Below are 9953 nucleotides of genomic sequence, written 5' to 3'. Positions count from 1 at the left end.
TATATATTCACAAATCTGTCTAATAACAATCTCAACTTAGGTATTTTATCACTAAACACAAAGTATTACTCTTGTACATAATGTCACAATTATTTTATCATATTTTTTACTACTACTGTTTTTATTGCTTTGTACTTTATTATTTATTGTTCTTATTCTTTTTTATTGACACTCTTCTATTTTTACTCTCCACTTTGCTGCTGTAATAATGCACATTTCCCCATCGCAGGAGTAATATAGGAATATCTTATCTTATCTTATATATAGATACATACATACACACATGCACAAAGCATACTAAACTCTCAATATAAGAAATCAGATCAGAGGGTTTTATAATCTGACAGCATACAACTGCTTTAATCTTTAGACCTTTCATTTGGATTTGCCAGACTCCAACATAAGTTCAGTGGTGTAGTACAAACCTAAACTACAGCAAATGATCTCTTAAAATCTGTTCATTAGGAGACTGGACTCCTCTTCTCAGTTTGTATCACTTTGTGCCATCATTTGTATTCAGAAGATACTCCTTGTGATGTTGTATGAAGATGTTTCTACATCTTAATCCTCACCAGCGGCACACATGAAAGTGCATGTACTATATAATGAGTGAAAACACATTCCTCTCTGTGTCTGTAGTTAGTGACCTCCCACGCGTCCTCCTGCTGGACCTTCGCAGTTCATCTTGAAGTGTGTGTGGAGCTGCTGTCACTCAGGACTGCATCACTGACTCCAGGCGGTGACACGCTGCAGCGACACGTGCTTTCATCCGCCAATCCTGTGTGATGTGACGGCGGGTTAACAAGAGTTGCATATGGCTGGGAGAACATTTTCACTTTTGATAGATCCACTGAGCTCCTCTGGAGGCAGAGTGTAGTCATGCATTAATCAAGATCTGCCAATTATAAAAGTGTGTCTGTTGTGTCCAGGGGCATCACTAGACTGAGAGCTTTCCATGGGATTAGCCCCTGCTTGTTAGGGGGGCCTTTAATGCTAACAGAGGAGGGGTGGGGGTATGTGAGGTCTCATTGCTTTAGAAGAAAATAGTAAAGAACGCAAGATGTTTGTAAACATAAAGATATATTGTGAAGATCTTTTTTTTTTTTCCAGTCTTGAAGATTTTCCCATTTAAACGAACATATCAGTTTATTACAACTTGGTGCTTATTTTCATCAAACACAACTTTGATGTCTGAGATCTGGAAATATGGCGACTGAAGCTCCACCGGGAGTCGATATTTCTCTATAGGAGCTGGGCTGAGTTTTCATAGTAAGCCTACCTGCTAGTCAGTGATTTCAGTGATTTTTTTTCACCCCCTCCACAGTAATAATTACAGCTGCAATGACTTTTTTGGTTTTCAGTGAACACCAGGATATAGGCTTCTTCCCCCAAGCTGTTAAACTAATAAACATGGCCTGATCCCCTCATCCCACTCACTCACACACACTCACTGGAGGACTATTCATCTAAACTGTTTTTGTGTAATAATGTAACTGTGTGTCTTATATTGTTTCAATAGTTTATATATGACCTACTGTTACAACAAGCATTGCTGCTGTTTGCTGTGTTTGCACCTTTTTATATTACATATTGCACTTTATTGCCCTTATATGTTATCAATGTTTTCAATTGTTTTTAATTGTCTCAAATGTTCTTATGGCTCAGGGAGTGCTATTTAAATGTCATTATATAGTTGTATGACACTCAATATAATGACAATAAAACTACTACTACTACTACTACTATTTATTTATGTATTTATTTATTTAAAAAAAAAACAAAAAAAAACAACACACATCATCATCACACATGTCATCTATACAGGTAGGTACAGCTAATCTCTTTTGAGCTTCGTTTTTAATCTATATTTGTTTACATTTTGGAAAATTAGCTCAGAAAAGGTACAGAAAAATATCACTCTATTACGTTTTCCCCCCAAATGCTTTGTTATTGATTTTTTAAAAATTGAAAACAAACACAACATATAACATCCCCCATAACAGTCTCAGCAATAAGAAGCAATTAAGAAAAAGAAAGAAAGAGTATCCACATAATTTAGAAATAAGTATTACCAAAATACTCCTAATTAACCTTATAAGTATTTATGTATATACAATAAATACACATATGTACACCCATAGCTACACTTACATACACACATTTATACCAATATACATTTATACATATACATACATTCAAATATATATATATATATATATATATATGAATTCAGCAAAAAAAAACACCAAGTAGATAGAATAAACTTAAAAGTAAATACATGACTGTATTACTTAAACTTAAAATGTGTGATGATTCTGAGGCTGAAGCTCTTTTTTCTCTCTTTTTCTAAGTAGATTAATGGCAGTATATCACTGATGGACATCAGATATAATGATTTCCTCAGGAAATGTAAGTCACTGAATTACAATATGTGTTCCATGTCTGTGTGCTCAGATTAGATTGAGTTATGACTCTGAGAAGGATGATTTTTGACTCTTCAGAAGGATGATTTTTGACTCTTCAGAAGGATGATTTTTGACTCTTCTTCACCACACATGGTGTCTTTGCCTCACCTTTAACTCCCTGGTGCCTCCTGGGGAAGTTTTTGGTGTTCTCCTTTGTCTTTTTTCCTGCTGAATGAGAATGTCAACATGAGAAATGGAAGAAAAATACACGCTCAACAACAAAATAATGAAAGAAAAGGAATGTGAATGTCAGGAACCACCACAGCATACATCCCTGTTCTGTTCACACCTTTTGAAGCAAGTCGCTCATGTGAAATTAAACAGCCTATTGATTCAGGTTAGTGCTTAATTCTGCATTATGCAGTCCATAATAAAATAATGGGATGGAGTGAACTCACTGTCAGCCTTCACACATCTGAATCTGCTGTTCACAAGGTCACACTACTTAGATCTACAGTATTACTTCTCAGCTGTCATATCTGGATAAAAATGGGTCAATGTGAGTGTCGGGGTGATTTAAAGTGACAGTACAGTGTGCAGCTGAACCACAGTTTAGACAATTAATGTAGTTAACACTTGCCGTTAAATGACATTTATCATTAGATTCCTGAAACAGAAACTTGTACCTTCAGATAAATAATGGACTTAATTAAGCTTTGATTTAATCAGCCAATTCTACATTTAGACTTAGGCTGGACTAGAGAAGAGGCAGCTGTTTACAGTGGCCCTTTATGACGCCCCTCAGTTCAGCCTCTGACTGAAACAGGCTGTTTTAGCTCCTGAAGCTCCTGGACCTCACTTCCAGCTGTGTAAACAAACAGATAGTAGCAGGATTTTACTTATTTTTATTGTTCTTTACTCGAAATGTCAACTATGTGGGCATGTGCAAACAATATGACGTCATCACAAGGAAGAAGTTGAGATTGCAATTACAAAATAAGTGTTCATGGCAGGTTGGCAGTATTAAAATCACAGAAAAAAATCATAAAAAGCACATCATGTCCCCTTTCATTCAAAGTCTCTCTTTGCCCTCTGAAACAGTAATGATGGATAAATCACCCATTTATTAATGACTGATAAGATATGTCTGGATGCAAAATACATTTGTGGTTCAAAATGTTGGAATGGAATTTATTTGAAGGGAATAGTTAAGCCAAGATAAATTGAATATGAACAGCACGTGAGGGTTAATGGCCGGGATCGTACTTTCAAGCAATCAAAATGAGATTCCTCTGCAGGATATCTGAGCTCAGCGTGAGGTGAAAAGGTCACTTGCTCCTTGGCTCCCAAACAAGAAATCTGATCAGGATGTACCCTTTGCCTTTATTTTGGCACTGGCCTGTATTTGCTCAAACAGCTTGCACCCACAGCTAATATTTGAGATCCTGACACTAGATGAGTGCCACCTTTTTATTAAATAAGGTTACAGGACAAACCAAATGAAAATACAGGAAATGAAAGTGTTGCTTTGTATGTTTTCACTTCATACAAAGAGTATTCCTGATGAAATACCATATACATGCAACTAAAAATACATACACACATATATACATATAAACAGCTAAACAGATGGAATGTCTCATGGTCAGGCTACAGCATTAGTGTGACATTAATGTATTCACACATGCAGTTGTGAGGCAGGAAGTGTCTGAAGTCTGTTTACAACTTACAAACATGAGCACATGTCTTGTCCTGTAGCTTAGCTCATTAAAAGAGTCACCTGACAAACATCCACCAGTGAAACGTGCTCTCCTATCATCAGTTAGCAGGTTAAATAGCTAATTAGCTGCTGAGCTGCATCACATTAAACAGTAATGTGAACATACCTGCATGTCACTTTGGACCTGTTAGATGCTGGTTTGGTCATTTGCTCTTCAGGGACTCACTATCTGTCAGTGTGTGTAACAGTGTATGTACAATACTGTACATGTTGAAATAGTTCTTTTAACTGCAAAGAGGGCAGATTAAATAGGATTTCAGTTGGACTTAAAAACAACACGGATAAAGCCATTTGCATATCAGTCAACCGCCCAGTGTTTGGTTGAATCCCAATGCCCAGACTTCTTCGTTTTCATGGGTGCGTTACCAGTAAGTCTGTGATTGCTGAGGACTGTCCAAACTAGGGATGCGCCAATCCAACTTTTTCCGTCACTATAACGATACCGACACATGGACTTTGGGTATCTGCCGATTCCAATTCCATAGTTGAATGAATAGACTGTAACCCTGAAGGCAGGATGCTTTACTTAAACATTACTTTCCTAACTTTGTAAAACAAAATGTATCAAATTAACACATAGATATAAATGTACTGAGCTGTTATTTATTATTAAAATAATGAATAGTTGTGCACCTGCTGTGTGTTTATTGTGAGTCAAGTGTACCAGCATGCTGCATGTGCCGCATGTGCTGTTGACACATGACGTAGCACGTGGTGCTAACATAGAATTGAAATGAATGGATCGACCCCATGGATCTAGCTATTTAGTCAATATTGGGGCCAATATCTGATATAAATATCAGATTGATGCATCCCTAGTCCAAACCCACAATTCATCAAGTCTACAGGGGGTCTCAAGCAGACTTGCTGCAGGTAATTACCCATAATCCTGCAGCAATAGGCTATAAAGTGATGATGTTAAGAATACTACTAATTATTATAAGACTATCATTAATAAAATTATCAACAACAAAAATAGCAATAATAATAATATGCTGTGTAAAATCTTTCTTCACTTTTGTTGTATGAGTTAATTGATGTAATGTTCACACATAGCAATAGTTCTACAGGCTTTGTTTATAACAATCTGCTAAAGTGGACAGGCAAAGGTTGGATTGTGTTTGTTGACATTGTGAAGGTCCTTAGTTGAGGAGTTAATGTGAATATAATAGTGTGTTTAGCAGTTCATGTAAAGGGAATATGTTGAGTGTTAAACAGCAGAGCAGCACATATCAGAACCATTAAGAAGTGTTCAGAAAAGCACTTTGAAATGAGTTACAGGGTCAGGAGTAACAATTCATCGCCAAGGAAACATTGGAGGTCTCACATTTTTATCCTCTGGCGGTGATGATGTTGAACATGACACAGTACGGAATACGACTGAAGTCTGCAAGGCCGCAGGTGCAACGTGAAAATGACTCTTCCCAAGAAGCATCAGCAAGAAGAGATTTAAGTTTTTATATCTCACAATTATTAACAACAACATAACAAACAAAATGAACCTAAATGATCACGCTAAAACTAGAGCTGTTCAAAACAAAGGTAAAAAAAGTACTTAAAACCAGCACCAAAGAAAAAATAATTAAACAAAAACCTACCCCCCATTAAGATCCCAGGTCTGCTGTAGATAACTGCATGATAACATTTACAACACACAAAGGTGTAGGTGCCTGGAGGTGCAAGAGCTGGGGACTCAGCCAATCAGAGAGGCTTACTTGCAGCTTATTACACACATGTTAACCTGAGAGAGAGAGAGAGAGAGAAAGGGAGATCCACAGGGTCATACACAGAGGGGGCTGAAGCATAATACACACATTTCCTGTGTTGAAATAGAATGAACGTTAACATATGTGCACTAAGAGTTGAACTAGAAACTGTTTAGTAACTTTAACATGCAATGTTTTAACTTCAATGTGCTTGAATTTCACTGAATCATTTTGTTAAATTAGGTCATTGCACCATAATGTGGATGTCACTGTCAGATCTTAGTAAAGTGTAATTGCTTCTACCACATATTTGACTTGCTCAGTCAGTAAAAAGTAAGTGTATGATCTGAGGCAGTGGTTATCAGCCATTTCTTTTTATTGACCAGCTTTTATCTTAAGACCTTTTACGGTTGTTTATGACTACTTCACTTTTATGACTTGTTCATAATCACGTTTAGTCTTGTTTTCTGGTGTTGTTCCTTCTCTGCAAAGCACTTTGTAGTTGTGTTTTATGATATAAGTATTCACAGACCCAGAAATAAAGAGTCATTAAGTCCACAACCCCCATCTAATCAGATTTATTATCAGATTTAGGGCCCCACATGGGTATATGCTGGTTCTTGTTAGTGTAATGATAAAATGCAGAACTGTCTTTTTTTATGCATAGAGAGATAAACAGGATCACAAGGAGCACAAGAGTCATTCTAATAGGTTTTTATCCAATGTAGGATAGAAATGAACCAATTTCTTATCTTACTGTTCTTCACCTGGAACCATCTCAGGGATCCAGATAGCACTCCTTGGTCCCAGTGTTGGGCACTAATCCAGGAGAGATTAACTCTGGTAGCAGTCATGCTGCAGGTATGGTGGTCCATCACTTTGGTCCAGACTGAAGTATCTCTAAGTATAAGTTGGATTGTTATGAAATTTAGCTCATGCTTTCATGTTCTGTAATGATGAATTGTAATAACTTTTACATGACCTGACTTTTAATCTAGTGAATACATATTTAATAAATATATTTGTCCATTTGTCAAATATGTTATTGAGTAAAATGCATGAAATACGGATGAGATTACCATCAGCTTCAGCTGTTTAGTTCTAATGAGAAAATGTTAGCATGCTAGTGTTAGCATGTAACTCAGAACACTGCATCACAGAGCCATGAGCCTTTCTAAATTAGTCCTGTTTTCATTAGGGAGTTCTGGGTAAAATTTAGGAGGTGGGAACTTTACAGGAAAGTCCTCTCACTAGGTCCTCTCAGCTGTTGTGTCTTCTTAGCAGAGTAGGACCTTGATAGGATCCACCGGACTCTGGAGGTGAGGTAATCATTCTGGAACAGTTTATAGGTACTTATTTTGGTGCTTTCTGTTGATGTTACATCCCACTTTGAGTATACCCAATCAGCACCGAGTCAACCTCAAGCCCCACCCAGGAAGTTTTCGGGGCTGCATGGCGTACATACCCAGAGGCAGGGACTCGTTTTGCCCCCGTAAAAGTTCCAGAAGACTGTCCTTCAGGGGGGGTTCCTGCTATGGAGACACGCGCCAAGAGTCATGGCCCTGTAAAATTACCCTGAAGTTCCTGCAGTGGAAACGGCCCTATGGACAGTTTCCCAAGCTTGAAATTGTGCCCTTGAGAGTTTGAACACAGCAAGTAAAACATATGAGTTCAAACTTGTAAGAACTGGAGGATGCAGTATGGTCACATTTTGATAACTGTACTGTATGAAAAGATATATTCTTTAAAGAAAGAAAAGTACACAGGGGCAGAGTTAATGGATAATGTCAACTATCCAAATAATATATCAGCATTAATTTGAACTTCAGCCAAACCAGTTTGGCAGCAGTAAGAATTGGACTGAAGTGTATATTCCAAAAGGAATTACATCTTATGTTTAAAATTCTATGGAGACATCAGTGCTACTGATAAATGACCAAATGCTTGCTAAGATAGCAGAATGTTTTCCCTGAGATGACTTTAGAGGCTGACTATTCTGTCTTTCTCCGCCAGTTGGTCCTCACATCTCTGAAAACATTTCAAGTCAGCATTATTTATGATAAATTGACCAACAGTTTATTTCTCGTCCTTTAAAAAAACGTTATTAGGTCACACAGTAACAGTGAAGAAAAATATCAAAATTGTGAGTCTGATTTTTATACCTAACATTGAACATATGAAGTGCATGCTGGGATACATGTCTACATGTCCCAAAGCATTCTGGACTTGGGGCAGTGCTTGGGCCAAAACTGATGATGTTTGCCAAAACCCCCAAAAGCCTTATTATAAGAAATGAAGGAACTTAAGTCAACAATGCTATGTAAGAAACAAATGTAATCATTCTTTGGAATATATGGCTGATTTATGAACAATATGATGCAGAATGGCCCAAACCACTGTTGCTTCATGTTTTAAACCTAATGATTGACAGCTTGTGCTGACGGGAAGGTAAAACCAGCTTCATAAGCATCCATTCAGTGGCACTCACCATTAGCAGAGACACGTAAATGTGTGTGCTTCTTGCATGCCTGCAGTGGGATTGATCAGTGCACCTATTGATTTCCATTTGCTCATTGCTTGTCCCGTTCAGGAAAAATTAACAAGATGGATGTGTTGAAGGCCAAAGTTCAGACACTGGTCTAATTGTGGCCAGTGTTAATTAGACATAGCTAATTGGGAAAAATGGCTATTGGGGAAATCTCTTGAGTCCACGCAGACAAAGGACCTGCTAAGAGACATTTGATTAATTCCCCTTGAAGAATGGACCCTGTACAGTATATACTACAAACACTAGTGTGTATGTTCCTGCAGGGTGGGAAGTCAAGTGGGGGTCAGGGTCTTTTGCAAAACTCAAAAAGTGGGCAAAAATATGCCCTGAGTCTTAAGCAGTGACAATTTAGAATTTCATCCTTCACCCTTACATGTGATACATCTACTTGTTAATGAATCAATGTCCCTGAGGACTACTGCAGGTGATGTTTTCTAAAAGCCAGATGAGGTATTTCTTCCCTGGTCATTGTGCCTGCACAAACATAAAGTTCAATGATGTGATTTTGGGTTTTTGTCAGGTGCATGAGATTCTTCACATAGCACAAAAACAAGCATGTCAGGTGATGTGGAACTCTTGATCCTGAACCTGACAAGTGTGAATGTCAGACTAGGTTAATAAGTGGATGGATGGTGTTCTGTCACTATCTTTGTTGATTGGTACATGTTGAGTGGACTGATCCACTTTTAACTGTAGCAGTAGCTGCAGAATATTGATTTTTGGGATTTTTTTGGGGTTTATCACTGGGAATACTGGGAAACTACCAGCTTAACATTACAAAATGAAGCTTTGGAATTTGTGGACAACACATACACAAACACACATATATAAGATCATAGTTGAATTTCAGACTTCATTTTTGACGCATGACACTCAAAGCTTCACTTTAGACTGTTATTGAGAATTTGTTTAAATGGTTAAACTTCATCAGTGGAGAAAGTGCTCAGGAGTCCAGGATGTCTTACCATGAAAATGTTTATTGAAGTTTAGCCGAGGAGAATCAAAGTATTATCAATACACCTTCTGATGTATGATGTCACCATGATTCTGAGAACACTGTCCTCTGTGGATAGTCTTTAAACATTCACATATAGTACCATGAATACTCTATGCCCATAAATGGTCATACTCAATGCATCTACAGTAATGGAATTATCCTATTGGTTCATTATTCTACAAACAAGGAAACACAGTTACCCATCTGTGGGTTTAGGGAGTCAGACAGTCATATCCTCTGACCTTGGTTACCATAGCAATGCTGTACCACTGTTATCAAAGTGACTCCTGCTTTCCCCAAAACACCACAGACAGTTACCTTCACTGTCTCAAGGAGAGAGAGAGCATGTCTCAGTGCTGCCTTTACTGTGACCTCAAGGCCCACACTATACATGTTTGTGAACATAAGGATGAATATCCTTAATGACTAACTCAACACCAAATCATTTTTTTCATCCTGTCAACTGGTTCATATTTTGGGGATCTTGTATGTTTGTATAAAATGTCATAGCAATTCA

The sequence above is a fragment of the Scomber scombrus genome, chromosome 9 (assembly GCF_963691925.1).
Source record: "Scomber scombrus chromosome 9, fScoSco1.1, whole genome shotgun sequence".
Taxonomy (NCBI): Eukaryota; Metazoa; Chordata; class Actinopteri; order Scombriformes; family Scombridae; genus Scomber; species Scomber scombrus.
The sequence above is the reverse complement of the archived record's forward strand: the minus strand, read 5'-3'. Positions refer to the sequence as shown.